This window comes from Parus major, chromosome Z, assembly GCF_001522545.3.
Source record: "Parus major isolate Abel chromosome Z, Parus_major1.1, whole genome shotgun sequence".
In the NCBI taxonomy this organism is placed as follows: Eukaryota; Metazoa; Chordata; class Aves; order Passeriformes; family Paridae; genus Parus; species Parus major.
In genome coordinates, this window is record NC_031799.1 from 48456576 (window position 1) to 48471610 (window position 15035).

General features: G+C 35.6%; 1 protein-coding gene across 3 annotated transcripts in view; it reads left to right on the forward strand.

Annotated features, from left to right (window-relative positions):
- LINGO2 (leucine rich repeat and Ig domain containing 2) overlaps nucleotides 1-15035 on the forward strand; it is a 485670-nt gene that overhangs the window by 319980 nt on the left and 150655 nt on the right. For all 3 annotated transcript variants that reach the window (XM_015653281.1, XM_033520445.1, XM_033520444.1), the window contains one exon: nucleotides 8435-8588. The gene's annotated coding sequence lies outside the window, so the exon portion shown is untranslated. The remainder of the gene's footprint in view (nucleotides 1-8434; nucleotides 8589-15035) is intronic.

The window sequence follows — 15035 nt, forward strand, 5'->3', positions numbered from 1 at the left end:
CTCCCTGCCTGCCCGCCTTTCTGCCTGCCTTCGCTACTCCCCTACCTCCCTCCCTCCTTCTTCTTTTCCAGACTGATTACAATGGTGTTAGAGAACAGAGAAGATTTTGAATATCCTTTGAATGCACTTGAAAACCTTGAAACAAACTTGAAAAAACCATTGAAAACAAACTGGTCATTTTTCTGGGATCCAGGATGTTGCTGAATTATGGTTGAGGTCTTTTTTATATTGAATTCTTTCTCACTGTACACTATAGATCCAAAAGAACCTCCAAACTTGTAACAAGAGATTAGAATGGTACTATTACAATAGTTTCTATTCTAAAAGTTCCCACTCTTTGTTCCAAGTGCCTTTCAACTTTCTTCTCATTTTGTTGCTATGCTACCTCTGAAATCACTCTTTCACAAACCCAGCAAAAGGTCTTAAAATTCAGAACGAGCATTTAAAATAAGTCATCAGAACTGATATTATATTGCATCCATGTTCTTTTCTCTCAGCCAGCTTTTTCCCCACCCTTTGTCTGCACTCTTGATTTAAATATTAAACCCTTGGGTCAGTTAATGGTCCATACCATTTATACTGTAAGATACAGCATGAAACTCCTGTTACAGGAGTAACTCTCTTTCCATTAGCACTATGAAAAAATTATGATAAAGAATATTGGAAGAGATGAATATCTCCCCAGAGTGTACACAGAATGAGCCAAAGAGCAGTTCTCCACATCTCTCATTTCTTTCTTCTTTGAGACCCAGACATAGTCATGAAATTGCTAAGTAAGGCTAGCAAAATGCTAATAACTGCAATTAGCAGTGTAATTCTCAAACCTGAGTGGAATCTCCAGTGATCACAGTTTAAACTCCCAAGGTATAAAGAAATAGCAGAGTGCTGTCACCAGTAATATCATTAAGCCTCTCATATATGGAAATTTGGATTCTGCTTCCATGAAACATCCCTGAACAAAGAATGTGCAAAATGTAGCCACCTCATTTATTTTTTTTTCACAGTGGTGGAAATGCAACAGAATATGTAGGTTTATTTTGCATGCCTTGCTTCTTTGGTTTTGCTAGCCCCTACTAATTATCACACAATTAGTTGTTTGTTCTCTGTCATTATGCTTTTAAAAGTATTCTTCAGACTTTTCCTTTTCTGTCTCTCCAGTATTACCTCAGTTCACTTTCAAAAATTGGACTGCAGTAATGGTTAAAATGAACAAGTAGAGAATGAAATTGATGTTAAATATTAAACCTGTCTACTTAAATAGGGTTCTGAGGGTTAGATATAGTGGCATGTCCTTCTTGTGCAGATTTTTTATCTAAATGCCAGTTTTGTTGAATAGCTTTGACTTCAAAAGTCACAGCTAATATTCTTGCACTAAACTCACTCTCTTAGCAGAATAAAGAATAAAATAAATATAAAATAATTTTTCTCTTTTTTTACAGTTGTAAAAGAATATGTTATAACACAGATTGCACTGATGCATTTCAAAGTACTGTCAAGTAAGCAGAAGCTGTTGATTTTTTTTCATTCTTTCAACCATTTTATAGTAATTCATGGAATCACAAAATGGATGAGGGCAGTAAGCATCTCTGGAGATAGTCTAGTTCAGTGCCCTTCTCAAAGCAGTATCAACTATAGTAGGTAACTTAGGACAACGTACAATCAGATTTTGAGTATCTCAAAGGATGGTAACCTCACATTCTCCTGAGCAACCTACTCCAGTGTTCAAACAACATCAGAGTTGAAATTATTTTCTTATGTTTAGACAGAATTTCATTTTTTTCAGTTTGCAGTTGTCTCTTGTCTTGCCAGCTGGCAGTAGTGCAAAGAGTTTAACTTCATCTTCTTCAGATGCTCCTGATATATATATACATATTGATTAGATTCCCCCAAGTCCTTTTACTCCATGCTGGAGAGTGCCAGCCACTGTCACCCACTCCTCATGTAAGACAAGCTCAGGTCTGTTATATTTATCTCCTGTTACAGGAGTGACTCTCATTCCATTAGCACCATTAAAAAAATATGATAAAGAATAGATCTGAAGTTGCTCTAGTGTGTCCATGTAATAATTTGTTTTGGAGAGGGCAGAGCTGTGCACAGCCCCCTGTCTGTCTCACCAGGTGTGAGCAGAGGGAAAGGACCAGATGCTTTGATGTTTAAACAACACTTCTGCTAATGCAGACCCTCTTTGCTGCAATGGTAACATGCTGGAGTATTGTCACCTCGTCTCCCAGGAACTCCAGGTTCTTCTCTGCAGATCTGGTTTCCATCCAGTCAACCCCCATGACACACTTATGCTGGAAGTGTTATTCCTCCTCAGATACAGGGGTTTGCATTTCCCTTTACTGAATTGCTTGAAGTTCCTGTTGACGCAGTACTCCGGCTAGTTAATGCTCTCTAAATAGCAGTAGATCCATGTGATCTAGCAACCATTCCTTCCTGTTTTGTGTCATCTTGAAATTACTGAAGGTGAACTCTTGTTAACTTCTGTATGTGGAGGCAGAACACCCCTAAGCCTGACAGAGGTGATCCTTGAAAATCAATCATCTTTTCCTCAAAAAAGTAAGGGAAAAAGGGGCAGTACACACAAGTGAGTCTGCTAAAAGAACTCTTTAGAAGATAACAAGAAAAGTAATTCCTAAATAATACATTTTTTATCACTTTTACTCTTCACAGTGATCTAAATTTCATTTATGAGCTCTCCTGATCTAAAGCTCTGCCCTGCATTCTGAGTCAAAAATTGCTGGCAAGCAGTGGATGTTATCAGTGTTCAACCTTTCCTTTTTTGAAAAATTGTAATTTATATATATATATATATATATATAATTATTGAGTAGTCAAGGTATAGCCTATTTTCAGCACATGGGATATGAGCACAAAATTTGACTCCTATGCTAGGTGAGTCGCTTTTTCTAGAAATACCAGACACTATACACATACCAGTGCAATCACAGATAGTTTGCTGTTTTGTTTCCCCGCTTCCCCATTTTGTGTTGATTCTTTATTTATTCATGTAAGTCCTGCTGAATTCTCATTACATTGTTTCTCTTTGTTGCTCAATATTTTTTCCTTGGGATTTCTCTACAGACCTCCGCTCTTCATTTATTCCTGTTGGATTTTGTGTTGTTATCTTGTTGCTCCATTGATTTTTGTGGGGGATCTGATCTATGAAACATAATTGTCAGACACCATAGTTTAACTTTGGCTGGCAACTAAGCCCCATATAGCCACTCCTTCTCTCCCTCCTGAAGGATAAATGTGAGTAATGTTTTTTTTTATTAGGATGAAGATGGTCCAATTGGTAAAACAAAGGAAAACAAGGAAATCATTCACTGCTTCCCATCTACAGGCAGCTGTTCAGCCATCTCCAAGAAAGCAGGGCTCCATCATGCCGAATGTAGAATTGGGCAGACAAATGCCGTCACTCGAAATGCCACCTCCTCTTCCTTTTTCCCTCCAAATTTATATGCTGAGCCTGATGCCATATGGTGTGGGATATCCTTTGGGTCATCGGGGGTCAGATGTCTCAGCTGTGTCATCTCCCAACTTTCTGTTCTTTTTTCAACCCTCAACCTCCTCACTGGTGACATAGGTCAGAAGCAGCAAAGGCCTTGTTTCTGTCACAGCATTGCTCAGGAGTAGCAAATATACGCCTATGTAAGCAATACCAGAACAAATGCAGACAGAACCCCATACTAGTTACTAGGGAGAAAACTAACCCCATCCCAGCCCAAAACAGCAGAACAGGGGATAAAACATACCTTTTCATTCACTTTTTTTTTTCCTGTTCTGTCTTCAGAGCTTAATTATTTATAGGAGATCTTGTAAAGCCACCTGTGGCCACATATTTCACTTTTTATCCTTGAAATCTCTTGACACCTCTCAGCCAATGCTTGCCTTGCACATAGTCTACTCCACCCTCTGTCTTTCTCTTCCCTTGTTCTACCCTCCAATCCAGTGAAGGATGGCTTTGGACCTTTCTGAAGGAGGAACCTTCCTTTGTGGTATCCTGAACTATCAGGTGATCTCCATTTGTTAGCACAGGTGTATGTGTTTGGGTTAGCATATTAGTGGGAATTTTGCCTACTACTCCATCTCTTGATATTTAGATACAAGTATCTACCCTCGCTTTGTTAATTACCATTCACATCTACTTTTTCTATTCTAGGTTTGTCTAATTTTAAGTAGTTTTCCTTTTCTTTTGAGACCAAAATTGTCTGGAGAATAAACTTTCTAACATAATTTGAGGTATTAGAAAGCAGGCTTTTTTTTACAGTGCTGAACACATTTAGAGGATTTTTCTCTACTCATATGCATATTATGAAACTTTACAAGGGGGTATTCATTCCATCAGGATCATACACATTCATTACAACATACTTCCTAGCTAATAGATAAACATCACTTTTTCCTGGCCCTTACTTAGGTTCCTCACCTCCTTACTAGAACTCCTTTTGTGGTCTTAGAAGGTTATCTATAAGTGGTTGTATCCACTGAGAACCCCCAAAGCTGTAAGTGGCCCTGCCTTGAACTTTTCTTAGGGCATACACTGTTGTTTCTTGTTACAGAAGTTTGCCACAAAAACATTTAAGTTCCTCACTATCTGTTATCAACTGATGCCAGCTACATTTGCCATCCTGTGTGTCTACTTTTACATTGTTTTATCTAATTGATAGTTTTAAGCTTTATTTAGCAACTTCAAGAGAATTGAAAATTTCTATTCCCCATGCTGTCTTTCACTTCAGAGAAGTGGTTAAGGTCAGGCATCAGTTCTCATTTTGACTGTTTCAGCCCATTTTTCGTTTTTCTGACCCAGGAATACCCTCTGTCTATGCAGTTATCAAATTCTAATTTCTGGAGATTCAGTCTTTATGCAGCTGATTTATCCCTCAATTGTATTACCTTTTGTCTTTGTCACCTATATTAAAGATCAATGTTGATCATACAATCCTGATGCATCTAAATCTGAAATTTTAGTTCATTTCTTTCATTGTAAGTTGCAAAACTATCACACAAATTTAGATAACTATTTAGAGTATTTAACTTTGACAATACACAATCCAACATATTCTGAGAATTTTATGACAATAATTTAATAAATTTTTCCAGTGTATTTCTGGACAATACTCACAAAAGATTTACTTTTTGTTTATACTCCTTGAGGTATCTATGATATTTCGCTTCTGGAAAAAAATTTGCTGTTCCACAGGAGGTGTTACGATGAAAATTACAAACAAAGAAAAAGCCTCTTTTCCCATATATTTTGAGTTCTGTAATAAATTTATTATGCTACATATTAGTGTGTTCCTTCCTCAATTTCAGTAAAATACAGTTTTGTGTTTGATAATGGAGACCTAGGCATCAATTGGTCACTGACCTGTCTGCACTGGATTAGATGGAAAAAAACCATCAGCATTTCAATGCAACATATCCTGTTTTCAAAGTATGTTCCACTAATCTTTAACTTCTGTATTCATCTCACCTGGTGCATGATGAAAGATAAGGCTGTAATTCCTGGTCATTTAGTACAGTACATTCCTAAAGCCATGTATATGGTTGCTCTTCCTTTTGAAGTCATAGATAACAAATTTTTTATGCTCAGAAACTTTGTTTTTCATGGTAATGCATCATGCTTCAGATGCACTCGACTCTCACTTCCATACTGGGTGAAGTGCAATCTAGTCCCTTTTTTAGAAACACTTTCTTTTTGTGCAACTTTTAGAACATATGCTAATGACTGATGAAGACTGAACAACAGTTTTGCTTTTGATACACTCATTTTACTTCAGTTGTTGCAGGCTAAAATGTTTAATTTGTTTAGAAGCCATATTATATATATATATGTATGTATGTATATATATGTTAGTTTCTGAAAAATTTTGCAAAGCTCATTTTATTGTCATTTTCTTTCAGATATTTCTCAATGTGGATAGCATGTTTTCTTTTTATCTTACATACATATGCATTGAACTAACACCTCTGTGAACATGTTTTCCTGCTCTCTATTAAAAACCATATCCATCACTTTTGGAAGAAGAACATGTAGAATTTTTGAGGTGTTTAGAAGCAGTGCTCTTTAAACTTCGAAATGGACTGAAATAACAGCTTGGGCAGCTTAAGGGAAGCATAAATCAGTGTATCTGCTGGATGAATTTATCATTATCTGAGCGCCATTTGGTAATCTCCATGATATTTGTTCATTGGTCTAAACATTTCAGCAACAGACGACAGATGGTAAAATAGCTTTATTAAGTAAACTCATCTCATCTAAATTATTTATCCTTTTAGTGAAAGAGGTAGGTGCACTGTAGCTTAGACTCTAAAAAAAAAAACTAGAATGTAGCAGAAATGTCTACTTGTACTCTAAGTCATGTGAGAAGTGACTGAGAGGGTAGGGGTTGTTTAGGGAGAAACAAAAGCTGAGGAGAGACCTTACAGTTCTCTACAAAATACATGAAGGAGACAGTGGAAAGATAGGGCTTGGCCTGTTATCCAAGGAAACTAGTGACGGGACAAGAGGACATAGCCTTGAATAGCTCCAGGTAAGGTTCAGGTTGGATGGCATGGAAGGGGTTGGTAAACATTGGAATTGTCTGCCTGGGGTGGTGGTGGAGCCACCATTCCTGCAGGCATTCTAGGAATGACTGGACATGATACTTAGAGGTATGGTCTAGATCAGTCAAAGTTTGAATTCAATGATCTTAGAGTTTTTCCAATATAAATCCAAAAATAACAGAATATGCTGGGTTGGAAGGGACCCACAAAAATTCTTAAAGTCCAGCTCCTGGCCCTGCACAGGACATCCCCAAGAGACACACCATGTGCCTAAGAACATTGTATAAATGCTTCTTGAGCTCTGTCAGGCCTGGTGCTCTCACCACTTCCCTGAGGAGCCTGTTCCTATGGCCAAACACCCTCTGGGTGAAGAACCTTTTCCTGATATCCAACCTAAAATGGCCACCATTGACAGTTTCTCAGTCTGATGCCACCATATTCACTGCAACCCTTTGTGAGTGACCTGTGAGCAAGACAAACAGACCTGTGATTGTTCACTCATCTCATGATGTGTTTATCCAGCTGTGTGCTGGGTATTTTGTCCAGCTGGATGCTGGGAGATTTTTGTGAGACACAAAAGCTTTATTGAAATTCAAAAAGATTGTATCAACCCACTTCCCTTGATCAGCTAGGTGGGATACCTTGTCATAAAAAGAAAAAAAGGTTTGACAAGAAGGACTTTCCCCTCAAGAAGCCATGCTGGTGACTGTGCTGTCATTCAGGTGTCATTCAGTTTTTCAATTTCTCCCAGAATAATCTTCTCTATAACCTTACCAAGCAGTGAAGTAAGATTGACAGGCCTGTATTTTCCAGGCTCATTTTGTATCCCTTTTAAAAATTAGAACAACATTCCTCAGATTCCTGTCAGCTGGGACCTCTCCAGATTCCCAAGATCATTCGAAAAATCATCAAGAGAGGCTTTTTGATGAAATAACCTCGCTCTATAACTATTTTTGAATTAATTTTCTCCCTACAGTGGTAAGCATTTTTTCTGTATTCCTCCCACGTCACCTGATGTTGCTGCCACATACACCTTCTTTTTTCTTGCCTTATCTCCCAAAGAAGATCTCTGTCAGGCAGGCTGGCATTTTATCCTGCTTGTTTGACTTCCGACATTTTGGAATTGCCTGTTACTGTGCCCTTAGTAGGTGGTGTTTAAAAAGTGTCCAGTACTGACTGACTCTGGTGACTCCAAAAGCATTTTTCCAGAGGGAATTCCTCATTAGTTCCTTCAGCAGAAGTGATTCAGTGATTCTGTGAATTACTGACAGGTACTTACAACGGTAGCAAATTTTTTCAAGAAATATTACAAGTATACAGAAGCAGAGTTCTAGATAAATATTACAACCATCTTTCAATATGCCACCTGAATTCTTTACTTAATAAAGCAAAGAGTGTGCTGTTGGTATGGGTCTGCATTGCATCATACAGTTGGATGTTACAGTTTTCCATTAAAGTTATTGAACAAAATTATACTAAGAAAAACTGTCATGGAACAAATAACTATAATTGTATTGAAACTTTTTCATGACCTTTCTCAGACAAAATTCAGTTTAGTTCAGCAGAAGATATTAATTTTGAAATTCAAATGAGAAAAGACAGGTCTATGTCAGAAAATCTGAAATTTATTTTAAAAATATAAATACTCTTTCTTATTTCTGACAGTTTCAGTGGGCCAATAAGTGCAACAGAATTGTTTATACTCAGCTAAAATATATTTTCTGGAACATGAGCTTTTCAGTCGCCATCTTGTTTACCGTGTGATGTTCATGGTTTTATACTACTTTATAATGTAGTCATTGATTAAGTGCTTGTGTTTCCTTATACTAAGACATGGTTGAATATATTTCTATAAAAATGTAAGAATATTTGTGTTTTCCAGGTCTGTTTCAAGCATTCTGAGTATGGTGCCATGAGAGATGCTGTTGTCCATGAGAGGCTGGGATTATTATGATCAAGTGCTGTATTTTGACTTCACCCTGGCTAAAAGATTTGTGGGGTAAAGAGGAAGTGTTGGACTTTTAAGAGTTAAACAGGTAAGTCTACTGAAATGGTTTGTTTGTTTTTTTTTTTATCAACAGTTTTCAGGCTTTTTCAATTGCAAGTTCTATCTCACTGCTCCCTCAATCCAAAAAAAATCTGTTTCACAATCACAAATGCAAATGACAATTGCAATTTTAGTTCTCAGCAGCTCTTTATTTGTGCAGAACATTGTTTTCTTTAGAGAAAACATTTCTTTGGACAAAAGTTATTTCTTTACATTGTGATAGCAAGAAGAATATCTACACCCAATAGCATATAACCACTGTCAGAACAATGAAAAAAATGTAAATAATTAGGTTTACAGATATTAGTGTCATGTATGAAAGTTATTTCAATAAAATGTGTATGAACTTTAGGGTGATTGCCTGCTTATTTTACCATAATATTTATTTTATTATTTGATACTGAGAATTCTCTTTCATCTCTAAGACTCCTGTTTAAACAATCCATTTCATTCTTTAGAGCAACCTGCAGAAAGCAATTGACCTAACATAAGGCAATGTGGTAAGGACACACTAAACAGTACCAAAAGTCAGTCTGTTTTATCTGATTTTGATGGATGTTTCACAAGTGAGGGAGAAGATTATGAATAGTTTTGTATCTTTTTTCCATTTGTTGCTGTAGCTTCTATCTTTTCAAGTCAGAATCTTGAAAACTGTGCAGGAACATGGAACTCTGGTAAAAATTAAATCTAAGAATCAAGACAATGTGCTAAAATGAGACTTATGTACCAGATTATTGGTGATTTTCTCCTTGGTATAGAATGAGTGATATTTTATTTACCAAATCTTTAAATACTGTCCTGTAGTATATCTAGGGCAGCTGTAAATACTGCTGAACAAATTCCAAGCTTATGCCAATGTGAGTTGTACCATACAAACACACATTTTGTCTCAGGAAACAGTAGGGCAGTGTTCAGGTGACACTGTACCTTGTGATCTTTACTGTACAATCTCCAGAAATTACCTCATGGGTAAAAGACAGCCCAAACAGAAGTACAGAGAAACCATCTTCACATTAATTTCTCCAGACTTCTAGGTTTGGAGTACACTCAGATAGATGAAGACCAGCTACATCTATATCTATTTCATAGCTGCACAACCATTGTATTCTGCCTGTTTTCAGAAGAATTTGCAACAGAATTCTTTTTGTAACCTTTGGGAAAAGTGCATATTGACCACCTACTGCTGCAACTGAATTCAAAACTAGTAATTTAATTAATAGATTTTTAACAGATTGTGGTTTTAACATTGTAAAACTTTTTTAAAAAGGGAAAAAAGTGGACAAATGGCTGAAAAATGACTAATCATTCATAAACAAAAGGTTGCAACTCATTATCTCCATCACAACTGGGGAATTTTCACTCTGATATATAGTGAGAAGAAAAGTGTTTAAAATAACATTATATATTGGATTGTGTTTCTAGTTTCACTTTATTTTCCTAGAGAAATCTACAGCCTTGTAAGATGTTCTTTTCAGGTGTCTATATTTCTCATGGTAGCTTTATTCTGATGATATTAATGGGAAGTTGGAGTCACTGTTGCATCAGGATTGTTTATGCTTCACTAATATTGATCTCCTTATGACTAAGGTTTTTATCCATTTTTAAAAGAAATTGTTTGTAACTTTTAATTGAAAGGTTAGCTATAAAATAAGAGTCAATAGTGATAGAAGCCAAAGCTTTCAATCTGTGTTGTATGTGGAACAGAAGAAACAAAAGGCACACGAAATTCTTATTTTGCCCTTCAGAAAATATGACTTTTTCTCTTTGCTGTCCCTCATTTGTAGTAGCCTTTTGTGGCCTGTACTGTAAAAACTGAGTATACTTAAACTGTTACTACATTTTTTGTCTCAATAAGGGTTCAAACTTTTCACCATTTGCATCAAAGGATAAACTTTGCTTAACATGATACTCTTCTGGCTGAAAAAATGGGCCAAAAATTAGGAGGTCTACAAATAACTGGTGGTAGGAATCCTTTCTCATAAGTCTTAAATTGCTTTACTTGCCAATGAACTTAGAAAAAACTCCAAGAAAATTAAGTGCCAAATCAAGATCTTCCTATTTTCCCCTCAAATTTTGCATGGTGGCAGTATGGCACAAGGCAATTGGTACCCTATCAATGCCCAGTGCTCTTTTAATGACTGGAGGGAGAACAGGGTAGCCTTGGTCATCCAATGAGCAACTGAAATATTTTTGTAAGAATCTCTTTTTTGGTACATTGAAGCTTAAAACAATTCTTCAAACAGTAAAAATAAGGCATTATTTTTTACAGATTTACATTTTGTGGGACTTTTTGCAGGGAAATCGTGCTTTCTGGTTTGTTTTGTTTTGTTTTTTTTTTACTTTGACTTAATGTCAGCATTGTTAATGTATAAGAAGTAAAGTCTGTCAGGATATTTCAACACTGTTTTTAGCCTCTTAGGACATGCTTATAAAATGATTCCACCAAGTTTATACTTTTCATTACTCTGTTTTCAACAAATAGTATTTACCTTTTAAAGTTTCTGCACATCAGAAATTTAAATGCAATGCAAATACACATGGGAAATTCAGGATATTTACATGAGTATCAATGAAAAATGAAAGTGTTCCAAAATTTGATGAGTTCATATCATGAAAACTTTACATTTGCCATTCACAACAAAAGCTGGATATGCTGTGTAAACTAGCTAACTGTACTGTGCTTTCTGAAAAGGCCTGGGGGCAGTTACGTGTTTTAGATTTGGAGGCTTTGAGTGGCTGATAACAATACCACATCCTTCCTTTGGGGCTACTATGCATGGGCAATAGACTCATTACTCCAAGTTAATCTAGGGCTGTTTACAGTGGTCAGCTTGCAAAATAAAGTAAGAAATGAGCATATCTAGGAGTTCAGGGATGAGCTGATCAAGTTTTTGACTGCTCCAGTGATTTACAGAGGATATTCTGAGCTTGACATACTCAGACCTGTTACTATGAATTTGTTTCTCTTTGATTTTTCTTCATTCAATTTTTTTTTTTTTAATGTGGTATTTTTAATGAGGCTCTTGTCTTCTTGGAATAAAAGGGTCCTAAGCCATGTAAATACTTGAAAAGATAGTGTTCATTTAAATCCAAGATATTCTGTGTTTTTCAGTGGTAGAAAAATGTGGTAGAAAAGATCATGTCTTTTAAGAACCAGAAAGCAAACAAAATGAACCTTTAATCCTTTGCATTTTTAGTTTTGTCTTTTTTATTGTTACATCTTTAGATTTTTGAAGCTATAATGATAAACAATTCCTGAAAGAAAACAAGTTTCTATAAATCTTCTTCCCTTTCCCTTTGAGGCCAGGTGATCAATTTTAATATAACCATCATATTTTTTTTAATTCTTATAGATCAAATCTCTTTGCATCTTTAAATCATGGAAAATTTAGTTAATAAACTTCTGAGAAAAAGTCTTGCTTTTCCTGTGTAAACATTGTAGGACTGTGATTGACAGTATACTGATCCCTTCAGTAATATACTATCTCACTGGGAAATCAAGGATGATTTCTTCCTCTTCTTTTTTTTTTTTTTTTTTTTCATTTTCTACTCTCTTATCCCATTTCAGTCTTTTAACAGATTTTTCTGCATCTGATAGTTTATGATGTAAGAAAATTTTGTTATCTGTGGTGCATATTGGAGCTGTCCAATTCTCTGCTTTGCATTATAGCTGGTCCTCCCCACTGTCTTTACTGCCCTTAGATTACTTAAATAGACCTTTACACAATGGGTCATATCAGCCCAGAAAGGGTCAATATAGAGAGCTTTTGCCTCTTCAAACTCACAACCATAAGCATTTGTAGAAATGAAATCTCATAATCCTGTTTCTCAAATTTATGTTTCAATTAAAAACAAAGTCACTTCTGAACTTTATTTCTCTAACTCAGCTACTATCTCTCAGGTTTTATCCTTCTAGTCATCATTTTATCACCTCATCAATCAATAAATTTCAATTGTCTAGCAATTTCAGCAGGCTGACAAAGGAAATCAAATGTACCAAACACTACCATGCTCCCTAATAAAAAAAAATGAGGTCCTAGGGAAAGTTACAAAAATTGTTTCATTACAGAGGATCTTACAAAAGGATGAGGCAAAGACAAGTATGGAGAAAGGCTTAGGGACATCTTGAGTGTGTCAGCACAAGTGTCCAGTTGCTGGCAAAAGAAGCTATATCCTCATAACACTGTGTCTTCTTCAATAAAGTCTTCCCTGTCACAAGTCAAGATGCAGCTGAAAAGCAGAAAACATCCAATCTAGATCAGGCTAGCAATCAAGGCCCTGAATCTTAACATTCTTTTAACATTTTAAAAGTATTTTTTAAAATCTGTAAACCCTTTTGAATGTTCACCACTTCACAGAGACAGAAAAATTGGAAAGAGTAAAATTAGAAGAAGAAACAAAAAGATGGATCACAGTATGAAAGGAAATGCCAAGTTATTTGAGTAATTCCTTCTAGTTCCAAACCCTTTGCTATGCAAAGTATGGTTGCGTAAAAATTGATATAAAGGTGATTTCTTACTCCTGCTTTTTCTCAGAGTGTCTTGTTGCATTAGATTTCTATACCACCATAGGCATATTTAAAATGTTCCACTATTTTTCACAAACATTTCTGTACATAACATTGGTTCAAGGTGTACTTGATTGTCTGAGGATTTTGTCAAATTAAAATGGCACTTTGACTTTCTTTCTAATTCCATTATTTTGTAGTTCAAGTTTTATGAGAGTTTGCTTTTCTCTTCTTATTGGCTGATCTATTGTGGCACCATGAGGAAAACACATATTTGCACACATTTGAGACTACAAGAGTATCATCCTCTGAAGAGAGGGGAATGAACAAGTGACTGCCTGTCCTCAGTGTTATGCAGCTTGATGGTGCTATTCTAGCTGAGGACAGTTCAACACAGACTGTCAATACTGAGCAGCCAGTGTACATCGAGATATAAAGCTCCTAAAGTGGCTGTGAACTAAATCTCATGGTCTGTCAAATAAACAGTATGCATTTTAAGGACTCTCTAAATGAACATTGAAAATGATACATTTTAGCAGCTTCAGATGAGCTGTCCCCATCAATTGAATAATACCCCATTCCTTCTTCCTACAAAAAGGCAGGCGGTAGAATGGAAATCTTCTAATATATGTTCTTGTAATAAAATCACCTTTAAAATGTCCTTTGCAATCGCTGTAGCTTGACAAGTGAAATTTCACATTTTTCATAGCAGATTCAATCTTCCAAAGTTTTGTGAGTGAAAATAACTTCCTGAAATAAGCTGAAGCTATATAATAATAATGATGATGATGATGATAATAGTAGTAATAATAATCATAACCATTACAATAGTAACAATAATAATAATAGCCCCATTCTTGATATTGCAATGCAAAATTTTTGGCTAAAACCTATTAATTCAGGGAAATATATATGTTAAAAACATTATTAAATATCCCTCTTAATTGTGAAAGTTAAGATCAAGGCTATAAGACATTGTAAGACATTAATGCATAAGATGTTATGTATGAAGTACAGAACATACTGAAATACTGAAGTATTGAACAACAATATTATTTTCAATTATTTATATTTCAGACAGTTGAATAATATTCAACTGATGTTTCCAGAAACTTGAGGGTAGGATCTGACACTGTTGATACCCTTGACAATTAGTTTACTTCACTACTTTACTACTACGTTGCTACATTTAAATTGTAAGGCTGATTAGGCATAGATTATAATAAGATAATGCTAGTCATCATATCAAATAGCCATTCATCATGAACATATGCCTAGCACTAACAGAGTTCAGTATTACAGGTTTCTCTCTTTAATGAGGCATGTTCAAAGATCAAAAAGAATTTTGAGAATAACATACTTCTCTACTGCTGTTGAGCTAGCTTAAAACATAAATGAAACTAAATGTACAAATGGTAGATGCAAATGGTAAAATGGTATATATGTATATTTCATATATTTATATGGACATCTTTACGCTTCATTTCAGTATAGACAAAACCACATTCAAAGGCATGCATGACAGTGTTAGAAATTCTGCCTACAAACTATATATTATGTGTATATATTTACAAAGATAGGGTAAGCCTTGGCATGGACTTTAAACTTCCTCTGTCACCTTTTCTGTGTTGCAACTATCATGGTAATAACCATGTTTGCAGTTGAAAAGCAAATGATTATTATGATTCACTATAACAAATTCTGTCAAATTAGAACATTAGTCTTCCTCTTACCTTCCTGTGGTAGTTTTCCCTCTAGCAAGGAGATGGGTATGTTTGATTACTTTTTGTATTGGGAATGTAATCTGCTCTCTGATTCTTTTCCACTGCTGCTTCATATAGTGGGGGGAAGCAACCCTGGAATTTTTCCAAAGGTGGAAGTTTCTTCCAAGTTAATCTACAGCATTCTGTGGGTTGATCTGATCAATAT